Here is a 21,314-nt window from a genome sequence, read left to right on the forward strand (position 1 = left end):
CCATGAATTCAGGAAACCTGGCCCTCAGCCCATCCACTTTTCCTGATTTTGAGCAGTTCCTATTTAATTTCTCTCCTGGCTGCTTTTCCTTTTAAAAATGCTTATCTTTTAAGGCTAAACACCTGAAAACACAGTGTTCCTAAATATGTGAGGACGCACTCAAGTCTGCCTGAAGCCTGCCTCAGGCTAGTCCTGCACAGACCCAAGCGCTGCCCACAGGTGGCAACATCATGGTCAGAGCCACAGATGGTTGTAAGCAGGCACCACCAGCAAGCAGCTCCATTTCATCTGACTTCTAAATCTTACACTAGGAGCAGTTTTACACATGTGGAGCAACTCACTGTAGATGCCAGTCACTTAATTCAAATCCGGAAGGAAGCAATTGCACATCATAAAGTGCTGCAAGCTGTGAAACTAGTACAAGTTAACATCTTACTGGATGGTGTCAGAAAGCTCTTGTGAAGGTCATCTGAGGTCTGAAGGGTCTGGCATATAGTATCACAAAACTTAAAGATGCTCCATAGCTTTGATATCTTTATCTTTCTCACAAATTTAATTGATATTGGCCAACAAATCAGAATGTAGCTAGACAGGCACACGTACAACCACGTAAAACATGATCAAGTAATCCTTTATTCTCCCAAGAAACTGAGCAAAAAAATCCATAGTTTTGAACTCAATACCCAAAACAGGCAGGTTTCCAGGACCTGTAAAGATTTACAAATCAAAAAGTTAGAGGTTACAATGTCTAATTTTTAGTCGCATGGATTCTTTCTTCTTACCTAACTTGAGGTATTCTCAGTACAGATGGCTGACAGCAGAGATAACTGTCAAAATGGCCTCTGTAGTCAGCGGAGAGAAACAGCAACTCTTAGCCTCAACCCATTTCTAAGAAAGTTATTAACATCAATCAAATATACCATGCTTGAGAAGTGCCCTGATAGTAAAGGCTCAGACTAAGCACCCCCCTCTCCCTCTAGTCCCCCAGTACCTCATGAGACCACACTACTGATTTTCTATTTTCTTCCCATTCTTCTATTCTCTTTTTCCATCTTTCTATCTTCTATTCAAACTTCACAGGTACCAGCCTGTAATCAGCTAGGTTTACAGAATCACAGAATCACAGAATGGCCAGGGTTGGAAGGGACCTCAAGGATCATGAATCTCCAATCCCCTGCCACATGCAGGGCCACCAACCTCCCCATTTAGTGCTACACCAGGCTGCCCAGGGCCCCATCCAACCTGGCCTTGAACATCTCCAGGGATGGGGCATCCACAACCTCTCTGGGCAGCCTGTTCCAGCACCTCACCACTCTCTCTGTAAAGAACTTCCCCCTGACATCCAGCCTAAATCTTCCCTCCCTCAACTTAAAACCATTTTAAGGAGTTTAAGGAGATTATGGATGCCCCATCCCTGGAGGCATTCAAGGCCAGGCTGGATGTGGCTCTGGGCAGCCTGTCTGGTGGCTGGTGATCCTGCACATAGCAGGAGAGTTGAAACTAGATGATCATTGTGGTCCTTTTCAACCCAGGCCATTCTGTGATTCACTGATTCTATGATTCTCCACCCTGAATCCTACGGAGAACCTGCTTCAGTACTTTCTCCCAATGGTTAGAGGAACTCTACCTGATAGCCTAACCTTTCTGTACCTATGTATTGGAAGTTTAAACCTTTTTGCTCTTGGGATAATTTGTGCTTTAACTTAAATAGCTTTCCTTCATGTTTCCTTTTCATCTACCTTCCAGGAGCAATCACACTGACTCTCAGGCTCCATTTTGCTCAGCCTTCTCATGTGCATGATTGCTGAATCAGACTCCTCTTCACCTCCAAAAATGTACAAGGAAAGTCCCTTGAAGGGGGAAAAATGTCTTTTTAATTTTGTGTATGTAGTGATCCTTTATTTTATTGTTCCTTCATACTTGTGCCCTGTCCTTTAGTTTGCCCTCTGCTTACATGGGCATTTCACAGTGAGAGAGAAAAATGTGTTAAACATTCACAAGCAGAATTGTACAAGCACTATATGGGGGATTCAGGCCTAAGAGTCTGAAGTCACTCTAAGTTTGTTCCTGAAAAATCATATAGTTGTCAGACTGGGCAAATCAGAGATGTCCCTCTGATTTCCGTATTTCTTGGGTTCTGAAAACCTAACTGAAGGGCATTAACATTTGGCTGCACGTTTTAGAGATAAATTACAAATAAGAACATTGAGCACATCCCAGAAGTTATGGTATTTCCTTTAGATATTTGATATTCCTTGCAGCCGAGTGCTGCCTCAAGACTGATGAAAACTTCTACTGTATGCTTGATTTATGATCTATTTGGAGATAAAAAAAAAAAAAAAAAAAAAGTGCACTTAATACTTTCATTCCTTTGTTTCCTCCTTTTTTTTTTTTTTTTTAATAACCAGGTCACAGTCCAGGAAAAGTAAGTTTTGCGGATATGTTTATCGACCCCTTGCCTTGTGATTTAGTAATATACATCAGCTGGTACTTACTCTCACATAAATGAAAACCCGATGAGGAAAGATATTGAGCACATGTTCTAAAATAAGTATATGCTTTAAACATGCTATTAAATTGCAGTGCTTGTCTTTCCTCATTTTCTGGATTTTTCCATTTCCTTTCCTGGAGTATTAATTCCTCTGGGGCATATAATAAAGTCCTTACTCAGACAAAACTACTTTTCTATTTACTTTATGTTGAAAACTGCATGAGACAGTAATATCCTCGAGACGAAGAATTTCTTATCATTTAGATCTACAAAATAAAATTGTTTTTTCATAGATTCATGGAATTGTTGAGGTTGGAAAAGACCTCTCAGATCACCCAGTCCAACCACCAGCCCACCCCCCCCCATGCCCACTAGCCATGTCCCCCAGTGCCACATCCACATGATTCTGTAACACCTCCGGGGACACCAACTCCAAAACTTCCCTGGGAAGCCTGTCCCAATGCTTGGTTAGTCTTTCTGAGGCAATTTCCTCTTGTCCTGTAGCTGTTATCTGAGAGAAGAGGCCAACCTCCATGTCACCACAGCATCCTTTCAGGTCGCTGAAGAGAGTGATAAGGTCTCCCCCGAGCCTCCCTTTCTCTAGACTGAACAATCCCAGTTCCCTCAGCTGCTCCCCATAAGACTTGTGCTCCAGACCCCTCACAGCTTCATTGCCCTTTTCTGGAATGCTCCAGGACCTCAATGTCTTTCTTGCAGTGAGGTGCTCAAAACTAGGTGCAGTACTTGACACCATAACTTTTGAATAAAATAACGTAAATTTTATCATTCTTTACTGGTAGGAATTTTCTTAAATTCCAGAGAGGGCTCCTATTTTGTAGTCATGGTGTTTATATAACCCTTCTGCTTGATCTCTGATGGCTCACATGCACCAAATTTTCATACTGCTCATGTTTAAAAGTTACACTGAAAGTAGTCCTGATCCTGCATGGAGGCCACTCTTGTGGTTTCACTACTCTCATCTGTTCTGTTCAGACAATCACACACTTTGGAAGAGAAATTCTCTTTGATTATTGTCCTTTCCAGCATTTTTTTTAATTATTATTTTTTACTTTTTTCCAAGGAGTTTCCTCGTGTGTGTGCCTTTTCCTCCACACTTAGACCTTTAGCTCAGCCTATTGGTTAATGGGCTGCAGGCCCTTCCCTGTGTCAAGGAAATAAGTTAACATCATCATGTCACGTGCCATCTCACATTGCTTTTTTTTTTTGTAATTGTAATTTCAATGGTCCCTTCAAAACCAATGAAATTTATAACACACCAGGAAGGCTCCCTTAGATTAAGCTGTTTTCTTATATACTAAAGGATGATCATGAAACATTAGCCATGATACATCAGCTAAATGGACTGAAACTTTAACACAAGGTGGATGACCTAGAGCTAGAATTTGGTACCCTTTCTCATTATTACTCTGCATGTATTTTCACTTTATTCACTGGGAATACTTGTGAGACAGTCACTGTGATTAAGAAGGTCAGAATCTATCCCTATTGACAAAAGCTTATTTTAACACGATTTCTTTTGTGCAGCTTTTGCTTGACTAGCAAGCACTTCATCAGGTGAGTCATCCCCTTTCACTGGGTCTAAAGCTTGCACAGTTTGATCTGTCAAGATTTATGGTCATGTATGCATATACCCCATTAAGCTACACCACTGAAGAGGAGGATGCTGTGTTGGAATAACAGGACACTTGCTGTGAGCAAGTAATATTAGAGTTGGGCTAGAAACACATTGTAAGCATGCTGGCAAAGGAGATGATTCCTCTGAAAAGGGATCAGAGCTGGGGTTGATATTCAAGCAGCTCTTTCTGGAGTAGAAATCACAAGCCTGAAAGCGGTGTCCCAGTTTCCCAGGCAATATAATGGGGAAGTGGGCCACACTGGGGGAGGATTCACAACCCACTGGGAAAGATCTGTTGCCTCAGTGTAGAAGGCACTGGGGCTCTGTATTCCTTATCCTACATGTGGCACGTGTAGGTGTAAGCAAGGCTTGGTTTGAAGCCACTTTCTCCTCAGAAGTCCTGTAGGACATGCATTTCTCCTGCTCACTCTGTAAGCAACCCAGGCTTTGGCTCTTGAGTGCTCAAGGCCCAAATCTGGGGGCTGGGAAAATGAAGGAGTTCTTCCACCACTCCTCCTTTTTTTTCCCCTGCCTGTCTTCACTGCTAGTTCCTCCTCCATCTACGGGCTGATTCAATTCAGTAATTTGGCAAGAAGATAGCCTCTGGCTTTTATTTTTCTGATTTAGAGAGCTGAAGGAACTTCTGCAGGAGTCTCACCAGGTCAGGTAGCAAAAAGCAATTGGCAGAAGCTAGGAGCAGGGGATGGGTGGGAGCTGGCAAGCTGGCATTTGCCAAACCAAGGGTGCAAGTGGGAGCAGCCCTTCACCATTTAGGGTAAGCCAGTGGTAGAGTGGACATCAATGAGCTTTAGCCTGTCGTGAAAACACACTTTCCCCTTTAGGAGATCTGTGAATCATCCCAGCTGCTCACAGCTATTTCCCTGCATGGCCTCACAAGGGGCAATTGTCAATTTTGTCTCACACCATTAGAAATTGATTTGGGAAAGAACACCTCCACCTTACCCTGATGACTGAGACAGCATTTTTCTGAGTGCAAAAAATATCCTCATAGTTTTCCATATCACATAATTAAATTGAAGCAGTTTAATTTTAAATTAAAATTCACAATATCTTTCTGGAAGGTTGCAAAGCCAACTTAAAGTAAATGCTGATCAATTCTATTTTATTTCTTATCAAGTCTTCCTTTCATCTCACACTATGAACCAGAGAAATGCCTGAGTTTTTCCCTCAGACTTTGATCACCGCATTACCATGACAACAATGTATTTACTGTAGCTATAATGGATGGACTTCAGATGTCAACTGGGTCCCTTGGAAGTCCATGGGGAGCTTTTGGTCTCCTTATACCACAGTAAATGAAAGAATGATTCTCTCGCCTGAAGAGCTATCTAACAGGTAACTCGTATTTGCTCTCAAATTCCGCTGCTCTGCCAGCAACGTCCACTGCCTTCCATCAGTCTTAAATCTACCAGCTGTTTTAATGATATGGGAAAACAGGTCAAAATTTTATTTATTGGCATGCTTTGTGCTTAGCTGACTGAAGACCATAATCCAACAAGCTAATGCATCAATCTGACAGGATGTGATGCATGGACATGGTGAAGGTGTTTATTGTTACTGCTTATGTTACTGTTCTTTCCAGAGCATTACAGCCTTGCACAGCAAGAGAGAAATGTGTAAGGCTTTGTTCTTACACAGCTCACAACTAAAGGATGGTATTTTTGCATGTATATAGACTTGGTGCATAAAAATATATGATAGAAACAAGACTATTATGCTCCTGAAGACATTGATACATGGAGTAATCAAGTCACTTCACCAATAAAATAACCTTTCAGCTTGAGGACAAGCTTTATACCTTATTGAATTACAGATACAATACAAAACAGCACATGTAACTCCTGATCAGGATGCAAGAAATAACTTAGTTACAGCAAGTTTCTTAACGTTTGTTTTCTTACGTTAAGGACTTGATGTACAGATAACAAAAACCCTTTTGCACAGGGATCTACAGGGAGTAAAGTATAAATATATATACAGTTTTTCAACAATGCCTGTCAATCTGCTCCTAAAAGATGCAATTAGAAGATCAGAAAGCTAAGTTAAAAGCCCATTTGATCTCAAGAGTTTGGCTACATACTGACAATTTTGGAAATAATGCCTATCAGAAAGAACTGTTGAAGCTTTATATAGGTCTGAACATATACTACTTATATTTTCTCAGATACAAAAACAGTGCACATTTCTTTAAAATGAAATTGTATCAGCAGTCATAAAGATGACTCTAGATTCTAGGAGAAAAATTATTAGTCTATTAAAACCAGTTAACATTTTTTAATTTAAAATCTTGAAAAGCTAATTTAACCATACCAAAACATATCACAGCATCAGAAACACCTGAAAATGAGCAAGAAAGTAGTACTGTGTGCCCAGTATTAATAATTTCTCAGGTATGTAAACTTCAAAATACAAATGCCAGATTCCACAGCAAATTTAATCTTTTAAACTACCTTTAAAGCTATATAAAGTCTTAGAAAAAGTTTGTAGGGAAATACGTTTCCACTAAACTAAATGCATTTTTTTTTCTTTGACCTGCCTCAAGCTTGCTGAACCACAAAGGACACCTCTTTAAAACAGACAAAGGGGGCCAAAGTAGTCATACTACTGGAAAGTTGTGAAGGGAACAGAGCAAGATAGGCAATAACATTGAATAGCCTCATTGTAGCCACAAAACTCTGCGTGATAAAGGCAAAAATTTGGTCACGCTGGAGTTCAAAGGAGGCAGCATTTCATAGTAAACATGCTTTCCACTGCTTGCTTGGTGCAAAGTAGATCTGAACCCAGAAGACATTCATTCAAAACACCCCAAAGTGAAGGGAACCAGCCATGACCCATAAATATGTGTTGTATGTATGCTGTTCTTCCAAACTATTTTTTGGGCCTGTCAGTAGCCACAACAATGGAACTGGACAGTGCTGCTAGTGATGGTAGCTGTTAGTCATTCCCATTCCCTATCTGCATTAGACTGACTCTGCCCTTCATGACCCGGCAGTGTTGTTCATAAAATTCTCTTCTTAGCCCTGCTTTTGTGCCTTGCCACTTGAAGACAGTAGATTTTGGAACTAAGAACAAACCATGAGCTTAATTTTCATTTTTTCCTCTCACTCCCAAAATAAAGAAGCAATAATTTCAAGAGAAAATGGAAGAGCTCTTCTAAGAAAAGCTTAGCTCAATGAATCTACAAAATGATCAAGATGAAAATCTGAAGTCTTGAGGGTTTTATTAAGGGTCATGTATCTGGCTGCAGGAAATGTGAATTTTATTCGTGGCTAGGCTTGTCAGATCTCCCACACCTCTTGGCAGTGACCTGGGCATAGTGCTTGCCTGGAAGACTTGCACCATGCCTCCAGCTAGGAGAACTTCTCTCAGCCACACAGAACTTTCCCATAACCAAACCACTTGAACTGAAATTTTCCATTCTGGTATCTTCCTTGAGTTAGGATTATTCCTGATTTCAGCCAAAGGAGTTAAAAAGGAGAGGTGGTACATTCTTGAGAAATGTATCAACATCTTGCTTTGCAGGTGTGTGTGGCCTTTGCAACAATATCCCCATTTAAAAACCAACTGGAACAACAACATTTAATAAAATCAAAGTTGCCACCTTGTTACATGGAGATCAGTGTTGTCATTTCACAATTCATTCAGGCCAGGATAACTCAGCATTGGTGGCACAGAAGTGCCCCATGCTTGACCTGTCCCCTAGCTTAAGCTAGCAGTTGTGCAGTGACTCAGAACTGATTGGGAAATGCCAGCAAATTAATATAACTTAAAATGACTGGTAACAAGAAACAAACAAAAAAAACAAAAAAACAAAAAACAAACAAAAAAAAAAAAAAAAAAGCAAGCATAGTGCAATCATTAAATCATTAAGTACTGAATCATAATGAATATGCAGGAAGTGAATAAATTAAAATCACACAGGCAGACTTAATTACACTATTTCCTAATTTCTGAGCGCTTGACTTTGCATCCGTAGTGGATAACATTTAATGCAGCTTCTGGGAGCATGTGACTTTGCACGTGAAAATCCTCCTTACTGGACATTGCTGTGACATTTCCAAAATACCATCAGATTTCCAGCCACTTCAGCTAACAAGCTCTGGCAGCTGCCATGATCACAGGGTACCAATGCAGGTAGCAATCAGGGGAAGCAGCAAGAGGCAGGAATGAGGTGCTCTTCCTTTCTGGGCTGTCTGAGTGTTTGCTGGCAGCAGAGAAGTGCTAAGTTTGCCATTTTTTCCATGCCAGGTGCCCAAGTGAGCAAGCAGCCCCTGTCTGTCCCTCTGATCTCCAGCTCTTTTCACACCTCAGATCCCTCACTCAGTCCAGCCTCACATTTGAGGACAATCATCTGCTCATCTTTATTTCTGGCTTTCCAAGTCTCAGGTACTTCCCAAGCAACTCTGTGCATCACTCCTTGCTTTCCAATCCCACTTCCAGTCTTTGCTCAGCCCAAAGGTCTCCTTGGCTTCTCTTCCAACCTCTTTCTCACCACTGTGGTGCATGCAAGTTGCTATCCTGACCTTCCTCCTCCCAGGGTTCAGGTCCACACCTGCCCTCTTTCCAACTCTTTTCCTCCAGTTGGCCACAAAACCCTCACTTTGCCACATCTCATAATGGGGGCTCTTTCTCCATCCCTCCCCTCTCATTTCTCTCCACTGCCATGATCTGCAGATCAAAGCTCCTGGTCTTCCTTGCTCCTCATTTACTCTCTGTGTTCCCTCTCCTCTGGTCATCATTTTCTCATTGTCTTCATCTCTCCACTCACCAGCTTCCTGCAGGACAAAACAGCCCCATTTATCTTGTCCTCCAGGAAACTCCTGAAAAAAATATTCATGGAACACTGTAAGGTGACTTAAACCACAGTAGCTCCAAAGGAAGTCCTGCTTCCTTTCCTTGAATCAGCCACCAACATTTGTATATCTGTGCCATGAACCAGCTTAGGAAAACACAACAGCTGAAAATTAATCTATCCACACACAGAAAAGGTTAAATTTCAGCAAGATCAGCTTCCTAGTTTTGCCTACAGATCCTGGAAAAGGGAAATAACAGAAATGAGTATTCAAATTCAGGAGTAGGGCAGGATCTTCTTTTGCAGTAGCAGTACATACTCACTAAGGCAAAACAGGTATGGCTTTAGTACTAAAAGGTAACATTTGATAAAGCAATGGAAAATTGGTCTTAAATGGAAGAATTTCCTACACAGACAAGCTGCCTGGGTTCATTCCAGAAATGTCTCACAACTTCTCAGCTATTGCTTTCTTCTCTAAGAAAATTGTCTTGCAAGAAGTTTGCTTTCTGGCAAAACAAGAGGAGTTTCACCTGCAACAAAACTCTCCAAAAGAAACCTGGAGACTAGCTGGAAAACAAAACTAAGAAGAAACATCCAATAAGTTATTAACTCTAGATTAAAAAGCAGAAAAACAGGTTGGCCAGAATGGAGTCCCTTCCTACCTTGGAATCCCTGTAATCTTTGAAAAAATATGTGCTTCTCAGCTCCTGTGCTACTGTGATGTCTGCTCCCTTTCCACCCAGCCCATCCCTGTTGCAGGATACGTGTGAGTCAGAGTGGGGAACTTGTCAGCCTTTAAATATGCACTTAAATCTTTCCATATTCAGGAGAAGACTTAGATAAAATTCTTAGCAAATGGGTAATGAAAAGCATGTGCCTAAGTGTTTACCTAAATAAAGTTGCTTTGTTGAATCTGTGCTAAAATGTCAAGTGCCCATCAGGCACGCTCAGCATCTTCCCCAGTGCTCCCGCACACAGAGCCTCTGCCACGGTAAATGTTGCCTTCCCAAGGGAGGAATTTTTTTCCCCAGAGAATAGCCCAGAAGGAGAGGAGCCATCAGATCAAAGATAATGCTTACTTCTCCCTTACACCCCTTGCTTTCCCAGACTGCAGATCAGAGGGAAGGTCCAGAGACAAGGAGAAAAAAACTTTCCTAAGAGAGCCACGAGAGATTCCCTACCTCTCATGTGGCTTTCCAAGCAGCCCACAACACAGCGAGGAGCTGTCTGTGCAGCTTGCTTGGAAGCTCACAGACTGAGAGATGGAAAGTCACCGAGTGCAGGAGTCAAGTTCTTTATCAACATCTCTTCCTTCCTACTGCTTTGCAGATTGCCAGTGTACAGGAGGGATTTCAGACTGAGCGCAGCAAGCTGACCTTTTACGTATGCAGGCTCACTTGGAGGAAGCAGAATCATCTCCAGTCTGTGTGATTGAAGAAGCCATGGATACTTTGGCTAGCTGGCCATTATTCATCATACTTGGGAGACCAAGTTGTTTAAGCTGAGACTTCAGAGGGTGAAGAAAAAATGTTGCACATTTTACATTATCTCTTGAAAATATGAAAGCTTGCTGCAGTCCTTGGATACAATATTTATGAATTGGTCTTTCAGCCAAATCCACTTCTGCATAAGGATACACAGCTGCCAGTACCAAGAAGTATGGTACTTCCCAAATATATCTTTGCCATTTTTAAAATCACTCTAGAGGCTTGAAAATAGTATTTCTTTCTTTGTAAGTTAAATCTCTAGGTCTGGTGTTTCAAAGAGAGCCTGAAATTAGCCAGATTTTTGTGTTTGTTTGTTTGTGCACGAGAATAATTGATTAAATCAACACAAGCATAACTGATTATACACTCTAAGAACAGTACTGAGGAATTCAGCTGCAAAACGAGCGGCATTGTGAAGAGCTATACCGAATTTTTATGCTTGCATCTCATATATGGAATCCCCTCCCAATTACACACTACCAATTTTGAAATGTCTCATTGCCTTACACCACTGGATATCTAGATTTTGAATGAACTTAACCGGCGTTATCAAGACAGAATTTTTTTAGATGTCTCCTTAAACTTTCTCATGAAAAGGAAGAATCTGCATAGGAGAACATTTAAATACTCATGACTTACAAAAAACATCATCCTTCTTTCATTAACCAGCATGATGACCCCGCGGTAGTTTCACAGTGGGGAAAAGATCTGCAGAGAAATATGGCAAGTCTAATGCCAATTATGACTTTGCAAATACATATATCATAGACCGGGCAAACAAAATGTGAATTCCAAAGTTAAACACTGAACTCATATCCCTAGGTACTCTGAAAAATAACCGATCTTGAAAAGAAATTGAGAAGACTATCAACAACAATAAATCTATTGTTCAGATACAGCTTAAATCATCCATTGGAAAAAGACAATTTTGAGCAAAGGAAATAGCAATTGCATTAAAGAAGAAGTGACACCTTTCTAACTGGCATTACACTATGCATTTTGCCTGTCGTTTTTAATACATTTTAGGTTGTCCAGAGTAACAGAAAATTGGACACCATGTGACAATATTTGTAACCTTTACAAAAAGAGAAAATGTGTTTACTTATTTGAGGAAGAATAAGCAACTTTAGCATTCTGCCTTTTAAATTAAATGGAATGTCTGGAGGGATCCAGATGCTAGGGAACTGCAAGCTGGTGGCCTTACTTCTAAATTCTATACTATCCATCAATAAGGCACACAAGCATGAAGGGGGTCTTTTGGAAAAGAATTTGAATATCAGTTCAATTTGCAAGAAAATAACAATACTTAGCACTTTCAAAAGGCTTCTGTCTTAAAGCCAAAAACAATTAATAGGCAGAAGCGAGAGAATGACACTGCAGAGGTACCAGCAGGGACAGGGTACAGGGAAGGCGCAAGAGCAGCTGGAGGCAACACTCTGCGGTGCACAAGGAAATGCCTCACGAGGTTCAGCCACCAAGGCGGATCAGCACCCAGAAGAGGCTTCACCGTGTCTCCTCTTTCTGCCAGAGTCACCAAGGCTGGAAAAGACCTTTCAGATCATCCAGTCCAGTTGTCAGCCCACCCCCAGCACGCCCACTAACCACGTCCCTCAGTGCCACATCCACACGTCTCTTGGACACCTCCAGGATCGGTGACTCCGCCACTTCCCTTTGTAATGGCTCAGTCCCCTGCTCGGTGACCGCCTCAAACACATGGCTGTGAACTGATCACTGATCGGAGCCTACGCTTCTCTATTAGGCTGCCCTAGTTTGTAGACAAGAGAAGTGATGCACAAAGGCATTTTGTTTGTGGTCTAAGCTCATATCATTGCACAGTACAATTATAAATAAAATCTATCTACTTTGAGATTTCCAGTTTTGTTGCCATCAACAAAACCCTTTTTACACTGACTTTAAAATCCCAAAGTATTTTCTTCTGACTGCAATACTGTGCCAAATATTTTTGTCATTTCAAAACCCAATTTACTGCTAAGACCCTGCATGAATGCTTCAGAGGAACTTTTAAGATCTTGCCAGAATACAAGGAAAGATTACTGAGATGGATTTTGTGCAAATAAATCTCTGTCTAAATCACCAATCTTATAAACCTGTGCAACCCTAAGGCAAGTGCATGGATATAGGCACCAATATGTTGAAGTAATCTAAAAGAGACAACAAAATTCCTTGATATATGCATGATCCATAGCAACTCTTTACAGTACTGTAGTCGGTGATGGTGAGGATAACGGGAGAAGTGAAAGAGGGAAGAAAGGAAGAGAGGAAAAGGGGAGAAGCAAAACGAACCAACTGAAATAGATTAATAAAAACAAGGTCCTCTTGAAGAAAGCTAAAGATCAAAATGAAGTAAAAGGAGAAGAAACAGATAATTTTTTTTTAAAGTAAAAAAAAACAACAAAAAAAGACAAAGTTTAGTGCTATCAGAAACTCAAGCCAGTAATTCTTTGTCAAGCCAAATTCCCCTTGATTTCAGTGGGAGTTTTGCCTTAATGAGGACAGTAGGATAGGCACCAAATGCAGCTTTATTTCTATACTTGAATAACAGCAAGATACAGCAAGATATTGTATTGTTGAAAAAGACTGTGCATTTTTGAAGAAATATGGATATTAGGGGCTAGGCAGTATAAGTGTAATTGCCACAACCAGCTGGGATACATCAGTGTGCATCAGCTTACAATGAAGCCCTTCATGCTGTAAGAAAGAGAAAAGATGAAAAAAGGGACTCGTGTCACCTTGCAAATAACCAAATTAAAGGTCCAGGATTATTCCAGGAAAATTTCCATTTACTTCAGTGACAGCTCTGAAAACAAACAAGATTCTCCAGTCCTTCTTATTAAAAAAATAATACAAATACAACTGTGAATATGAGTGACCTATTTATTTTGTGTCTGCATTGCTCTTGCTGAAATTGTTGGAAATGCACCCATGTGGTTCACACAAGTATTCTTTGATTAGGCTGTTTTCAGGCAGAGACCGAGAAAGTGTATTCCATAGATATGGCACTGATACAGCAAAAACTAAATCGGGGAACAAAATACTCTTCTGACCTTGGTAACCAAAGATAAAGCAACTTTTAAAAGCTAGATGCTCATCTGATGAACAGGATGAAGATTTTGGCTAAGTGGTGGCCTTAATGGCCCATGAAGAAATCGTATACCTTTATAAATCATAAATTAGAGGAGCTCTCACAAGAAGCGTAATTGGGCTGTGGGTATGTCAAATGTAAAGCCTCCAATTTAAAACCTTTTACCTGTTTTAGATGTCAAAACCAGGAACAGGCAAAATACCACAAGTAAAATCTGGAATTACCAATACGAACAACAAGGCAAATATTTTGTGTAAGCACTACAAATAGCAGAAAAATACCCTGATTCCACCTGATCACACTGCATGCACTAATAATATTTATTATCTACAGCTCTCTGCAAGAACATCAATCTTATCCATGCTGCATCAGTTCTCCATGACTCTCAATGAGAGTCATCCCACCCAAATCAGTAAGTCCAAGATGTACTCATAGTTGGATTCCTTCTGCTGATCAGACAACGGGCATTTCTCAGGTATTGCAGTCACATCCACCTGTCGACTGAGAGATTACAGGTGGGAGCTTCCTTGTTAAAACAGTCCTCCAGCTTAATGACACACCTAAGGGTGAATCAAGAGAAAAAGCCTCAGGATGGCTCATCGATGACAAAAAGATAAAAAAAAAAAAAAAAAAAAATCAAACTCAATTATTATTGTTTGCAGGACTAAAATTATGTTAAAGAAATTCATTGCCATCTGTATGCTTGTTGAAGTTGATTTTCTTGTTCTGGTTTTCTTCCCAACAATTGAACAGTATTGTCTATTTTTAAAGAAAATAAAAGCTGCTTGAATAATAATTTGTTTCTCCCAAGATAGAGGAAATCATAGTGATGGGCTTTAAGAACGGTTACCAAATTAGAAACGAGAATGAAAAACAAGTGTTTTCCCGTTCAAGGTTTTCACTTTAATGAGTTTTTATTTTCAACTCGATTGAGTGCTGACTACAGAAAATTCAAGGCTACCAGGACATTAAGCTGCTCAACCGACTGAAAAGTTTGATGCTGTTTCTAAAAAGTGAAGCTTATCTGGGAAATGAAATCAGTGTCGCTGCTCCGAGATAACTCTTGGGAAGAGAAGTTAATATGGCTTATTAAATAACATTAAATGAGATCCAGCAGGATCCACAGAATCCAGGAGTGCTCTTGGAGCTCCTGCTTGCTCCCCAGCTGCTTACGCAACACTGCTCTCCTGCTCAGTGTAAGGGCCTGCCATTCGGTTACATAAGGCATTCCTAAAATACATACAGGCACTCATACAGTTCAGTCACACGCTGCTTTGAGTTTCTTAGCAGCTAGCACAGAGGAATTTTAAGAAATGACCACAACGACTTGCACATTGCTGAATTTCAGGTTGTTCCTGTCATTTTCATCCAGCTAGTTCTCATCTAGAAACAAGTGGATAACAGCAGCACAAGCTACATGTAAGTACTCTGACCACTGCTTAGGCACTACAGAGGTTTTGGTTTGGAACGGCTGTGGTGTTCATTACCTAGGGCTTTAAAATCTGCCATTCAGGTGATTAAGAAAATTCTGGTCCAGCAACCAGCAGCAAACACAACACTGTTTCTTTAACAGTGCCTGAGTGCTGTGGATAGGTGAAGAAAATGATTATCCTAAAGATTCTCCCATTCTTTGGTCAGAATTTCAAAGCCTACTCTCTAAGGGATGGATAAAACTAATGACAGCACTGCCAGGTCAGGAAACAAGAGCATTGTGCCCCAAACCATCTTTCTGATTCTGGGCAGCAGCTAAGGCTGGGGCAGCGGGACAGGCATGTGGAGATACAACAGTCTTCCAGCAGAGACTCCTTCAGCCAGGCACTGTAGCTCAGCATTCAGTGGCTCTTGGCGGAATTGCTTCTATGAATGTAATTGCTTTCCGAACACACTTGAACCCGAGGAGATAAGACTGCCATCCTTGGCATGACTGCATAGCTAAATAATAGGACACCAGGGAGCGAGCTTGAGCCCTGTGCTCTGCTTTTCCAGCCCTGCATAAGCTTTTAGCTCATACCCTGGCTCTGCTCTGGAGCATATCAACCAGTTTCATCAAACCAGCTCTTTCCACTCAAATACACCATCACAGGACAGGAAGGTGCAAGCCACCACGACCTGCTTGCACTGGAGTCCCCAGTGCACCTCATGTAGCAGAGCAGCACAGCTGGAGGACCACCTGGCCCAGCCACAGCCAGCCGTGGTATCAAGGAGTGCATAGAAGAATGCAGCAAATCAAATGCAGTATTTCCTCAGGATATTCACCAGGCTTCCAAGAATTTGCAGATCAAAGCTTCCTAAGCGAGAGGCAGTGGTTTTGTATTTAATAGCTGGTGATGGATTTCTCTTCCATGAACTCATCCAGTCACCTCATTAGCTGATGTAACCTCTCAGCATCCACATCCTGTGGTTAGGAGCTCAGCATTTGACCACACTGCTCGAGGAGCCACCTCCCTTTGTCTCAATCCCCATGACTGCCTTCTTCACCCGGTGCCCTCAAGGCTGTCTCTGACAGCAGTCACTCCCAGCTTGCCTTCTCCATGCATTGCAAGATTTTACAGATTTCTGTTTCCTTTCTTGCCAATCACTGCTTTATTAGCCTTGCCACTTCCCATGCAGAAGCTGCACTGTTCCTCTGATCACCAAACCCTGAATCTCCTATTCTCTTCCCTGCCACCATATGCTTTTGGAATGGAAGAATCATCATGTATAATCTCAAAGACATGGGTACACCCATAGTTTCTGCAGTGAATTAATGATTTTCTTTTTTATTATTTCCATTGTTTCGTTTAGTTTTCTACACTCACATCTGTATGTTGCTTTGAAAGTTTTCCGAGTTGTTTATGGAAGATTTTATCTAACTTTCTGTATCTTCAGTGACTTGTGGCAATGCATTTCTGTGATTTTGTTTTGGGTAACATATACTTCCTTTCATTAACTGTCAGTATGACATATTACATATGAATGCAAAACATATTACATGCACTTGACATGAGGATACTCAAAGAGAAAAAGTGGTTTAGATGTCTAGGTAAATGATGCTTTGTCATGCTGGCTCTTGTTTCATGTTTTGAAATAACTAAGTTTCATACTTGAACTTCCAAATTTCCATTTTGATCTCAAGCCTACATAAACATCCTTCACACTTTTTTCCCATATGATGGAATCACAGAATCACAGATTGTCTTGGATTGGAAGGGACCTCAAAGCCCATCCAGTTCCATCCCCTGCCATGGTCAGGCACCCACCAGCTCAGGCTGCCCGGGGCCTCATCCAGCCTGGCCTTGAGCATCTCCAGGGATGGGGCACCACAGATTCTCTGTGCAGCTGTGCCAGTGCCTCAACATCCTCTGAGAGAAGAATTTCTTCCTACTAGCCAAGCTATATCAACTCCCTTAATTTAGAGCCATACTCCATCACTTACATGTCCTAGTAAAAAGTTTCTCTTTAACTTTCTTGTAGAATCCCTTTAGGTACTGTTGTATTTTATGCACAGATCCCTAAGAACAGTGGTAAAACAGATGAACACACTTTCCTTTCCGTCACAATCGTGTCAGCAAAGGACCACCTGTTTTACACAGACTCGTGCCCAAGCAGAAGAAGGTGAGCTCACCTCCCAGTACTCACTATTTACAAGGTCAGGTTTTGGAATATTTCAGAGCTCTCAGCATGGAGCAGGGTGTGCACCTGCTGTACATGTGCTGCAGAAAACAATGGCAGAGTTTACAGATGAGGGACAGGACAAGGAACAAGAGGAAGTACTGAGAGCAGACGGCAAAGTGTGTGCAATGCTAATGGATACTAACAAATGTCCAAGCTCACTGGAGGCCTATATGCTGGGAGAGGTTTGCTCTTCTGAAGCCACAGGTGAATTTTCAGAGTGATGCCAAAATTAAAGGCAGGCAGTATGGAAGAAATACTGACCTCTGCCATGGTTCTTGAATAAAGGAACAAAAGAGTCCTTCTGTTCTAAAGTATTATTAAACACGACATTTGGGTTGGACTGATGTACGCATCATGGTTTGCCTTTAGGGGAAGAAACACAAGAAATGAAGTATAAAAAGCAGCTCTTATCCCTCCATCCCCAAAAAGTACACAGAATTTACGTGTGTTGGTATAAGAAAGGTATGTTCCAAAGCCCCTCAACCCAATCTACCAAGATCCCTGAGCCATGATAAGATAAATGCAAGGAGTAAATCATGTATGCAGCTTCTCAGATGCTTCAGCACAAGCCTACAGGGTCACATCACATCACATTGTCCTTCCTGCCCTACAACTGTTACATCTCTGAACTCAACTGGTGATACATCAGTATATACATCCTGTGTGGCACATAGCAGCAGGTCCCAACAAAGGGTCCCAAAAACATCCCTGTATAATTCCACTACATAAACAAATCCACCACCATCTCTCCACTCTGCTTAAACAGTATTACACGGCATTTCCTTTTCAAATTTCTGTAATCAGTCTCAGAACAAGAAAGTCAGTCTCAGCTGATGCTGATTTCTGCTAAACTTCCAGCCTGAATTAAGTTAGCTAAAATACAAATATTTGCCTCAGCCTAGTTTCTTAAAAAGAAGTTGTAATAAGACCAAGGATCAACAGAAAGCTAAGCCAAATCCAGGAAAATGCCTGGTTTTCATACAGATAATGATCTCCCTACAAAATTTGCTATTTGAGTGCATCTGTCCTAAGAACCTGAAAGCAAAACACTGTTAAACACAAATGAAAGTTACTTAAATCCTAATGTCCAGCTTAGGAAGAAAAAGCAGTAAAGTACTCATAAAATACACATTTGAATGCCATTCTCAGCTGTTTTATTTTTACCACTTACCAATTGTACAGAGACGTCATTTGTTTGCTCTAAACTTACGGCTGTGCAAAATGTCCTATCCTTAAAGAATGCCAGGCTACAAACTGGAACAATTAGCTGCTGATCTTCATTTTCCTACTTGAAGCAAATATGTTACAATGCAGCATCAGCTCTGTGATGACATACTGTTTTGTTTCCACAGGACTTCGCTGTGTTGATTTATTCTTAATATACAGAGCTATAAATTCTTCCTGTGGAAAACCCACATCAGCTTACTGCAGGAGTAAGTGAGATGAATCCTGGAGGTCCACAGCACAAAAGCGTAGTATGAGACTTAATGGGGACACGCACAGCTGCCATCCCGCCTGTGGCAAGCCCACAGCTAGAGGAAGGTGGTGCAAAATGCATGATGAGCAACAAGAGCTGCTCCTCAGAGCAAGGAGACCACAGAATGATAGAATCAGAGTATCCTGTCTTGGAAGGGACCCAATAAGGAGCATTGAGTCCAACTGCCGGCTCCACATAGCACCACCCAAAATTCAGATCATCACCAGATGGCAGAGCAATTCATGTGGGGCAAGGTAGAAGCAGGAGCTGAATAGCACAGAAGGCTGTGTGAGGGGGAAGACGAGAAGGACAAAGAGTGGTAATAATACAATCACTGAAAGTTTGGAAACCACTGGTTTTGCAGGCCAAGATCTCTTGTTCCTGTCCACCACCAGATTCTTACCACGTGTTTCTGTTCACCATTCCTTCTCTCGGTCTGGGTTTCCCCCTCTGTTTCCAGTTCCAGCCATTCCTCTTCACCTTGTTGCCAAACTTTGCCATGTACAGACTCCACCAAGCCCTCTCACTTAATTTCAAGGTCCCTGCCTTTCCCTTCCACCACACCTCCATCACCAGTGCTGCTTCTCCCCCCTAATCCCACACTCTCTTTCCCCATGCATGTGAATGAAGCAGTTTCCCTTTCCTTCCCCACCCGGTCTCCATGCCAGCAGGCACACCCAGACACTGCAGACACAGCCCCACGTCCCCTCCTTCTGGTGCTCACCACAGCAGCAACATCTGGGAAGAAGACCTGCGGAGGGAAGCCCGCTCGGCCCTCCAGCCACAAGCAGGACAGCTCCCATCCTTCCCAGGAGGACGAGCTCAGTGTGTCATAACACCAAGAGCATCTCCAGCAGTGCCATAGGCAAACCCCCAAATGCCCACCACTTCCAAATTCTGGGAGATTTTCATAGGCTCAATGTGACGCATACCCCCGTCACAAGGTTGATCCCGAGCCAAGTATCTTTTTTCCTGCTCCAAAACACAAAGCCACAAGAATTCAACGGTTTCAATGAAAGTGTTTTTTTCAACAGAGCCAAAAAATGCGGATTCACAGAAAAACAAAGATCAAGGTCTCCTAATGCAGCATGGGATATACCTAAACCATCTTTGTCAGATACGTGGTCAAAGAATGCAATTTCCTCTCACCACGCTTTCAGAAATAGCTGAACCATTTTATCTGAAACTTCCCAAAGAGATTCTGTCTTCAGCAAATACTCAACACGGAAAATGTCAGCCTACTCTCAAGCCTAGCAAATGCATAAGGACCTGAAAGCAGAGCATTGTATTAGAAAGCACAGGGTGATTTTAACTGTAGACAACATCTCTGCCTATGATAAAATAACAATACCTTCGAGTGCTGGGCTAGAAAATGGGACAGTTACAATTCTACAAAGTATAACCTATGGGTTCAATGCATCACACAGGCAGGGCAGCACCTTTATGTGCGAAGGAAGGCAATTTTAGGCATCCCTGCTGGCTGCACGGGTTGGAGCAGGGCTCAGCAGAGCAGCAGGGCCACGTCTGCGAGGCGTGAGCACTGCTAAATCAGTGTCAGCACACAGCCTAACGCCACGGAGGGATGCAAACCAACACTCACTCAGGGGTGGAAGGGAGATGGCTTCCCGCTTCAAGATGCGGCCACTTGTTGAGTGGGCACTGAGAGCCGGGTTTGAATCATAGCATCACAGAACCGTTTGGGTTGGAAGGGACCTCAAAGCCCATCCATTTCCAACCTCCTGCCGTGGGTAGGGCTGCCACGCACTAGGTCAGGCTGGGCAGACCCGCAGCCACGAGTCCGGGCAGCCCTTCTAGAGACGTAGAGCCTCGAAAAGATTAAAGTTCCTCTGCTGGCCGCGATGCTCAGAGCCGCTCGTTATTTCTGAGTCACTTGAGTGAAAGTAAGCTGCCGCCCTGCCGACAGCTACGAAGCGCCGAGTAAAGTTTATGGATGAACGTGCTCGCTAACTGACAAACCGCACGGTGACCGTGCAGGAGAGAAAGAGCGCACAACTCCTCGTGAAAGAAGTGCCGCGCTGCTGCCGAGCGCTGCGTTCAGCATCTCCCCATCGGGCACGCTGCGGGGAAGAGAGCCGGGGCTGGGTGCGCGGCTAACAGCGAGCACCGCAACCCCTGCTCCCGTGCAGACGTCTCACCGGGCCTCAAGCAGAAATCCCCCCCGACCTCACCGCAACTTTTCCTCCCCCACCCCAGCGGTGAGGCGATGACCCCTCACCGCGCGGGAGTCCGGGGGCCGGCGGGAGATGCCCCGTTCCCACCTCCCACCCCCCCGCGGCGGGGTCCCGGTGGGCTCCGGGGCAGGGAACGGGCGGGTACCCCGAAGTAATCCGAGGGGGCCGCGGAGCCGCGCGTTACCTGGGCTGCCGGTGCTGCGGGAGCGCGGCGGGGAAGCCCCAGCCGCCGCCGCCTCCGCCGCTGCTGCTGTCCGCGGTGGCCACCTGGGTGCCGGTGCCGCCGGGCTGGATGCCGCCGCTTCTCCGCTGCCTGCCGGTGCCGCTGCGGCAGCGGCCGCCGCTGCTCCAGGCGCGCAGGAGGCCGGGCTCGGGAGCCGGCAAACTCTCGGTCGCCGCCGAGGAGCCGGGGACGCCGCCCGCCTCGCGCCCGGTGCCGGGGCCGGTGCCGTGTCTCATGG

At 43.1% G+C, this 21,314-nt stretch overlaps 1 protein-coding gene across 2 annotated transcripts in view; it reads right to left on the reverse strand.

The window, feature by feature from the left end:
• NPAS2 (neuronal PAS domain protein 2) overlaps window positions 1–21,101 on the reverse strand; it is a 97,502-nt gene extending 76,401 nt beyond the window's left edge. The window contains exon 1 of one of the 2 annotated variants that reach the window (XM_042868173.1): window positions 21,038–21,101. The gene's annotated coding sequence lies outside the window, so the exon portion shown is untranslated. The remainder of the gene's footprint in view (window positions 1–21,037) is intronic. The other variant, XM_042868172.1, reaches the window with a different exon arrangement.
• Window positions 21,102–21,314: the final 213 nt, after the last annotated feature.

The sequence above is a fragment of the Lagopus leucura genome, unplaced genomic scaffold (genome assembly GCF_019238085.1).
Source record: "Lagopus leucura isolate 7727_CA_CO unplaced genomic scaffold, USGS_WTPT01 Super-Scaffold_100001, whole genome shotgun sequence".
Lineage (NCBI taxonomy): Eukaryota > Metazoa > Chordata > Aves > Galliformes > Phasianidae > Lagopus > Lagopus leucura.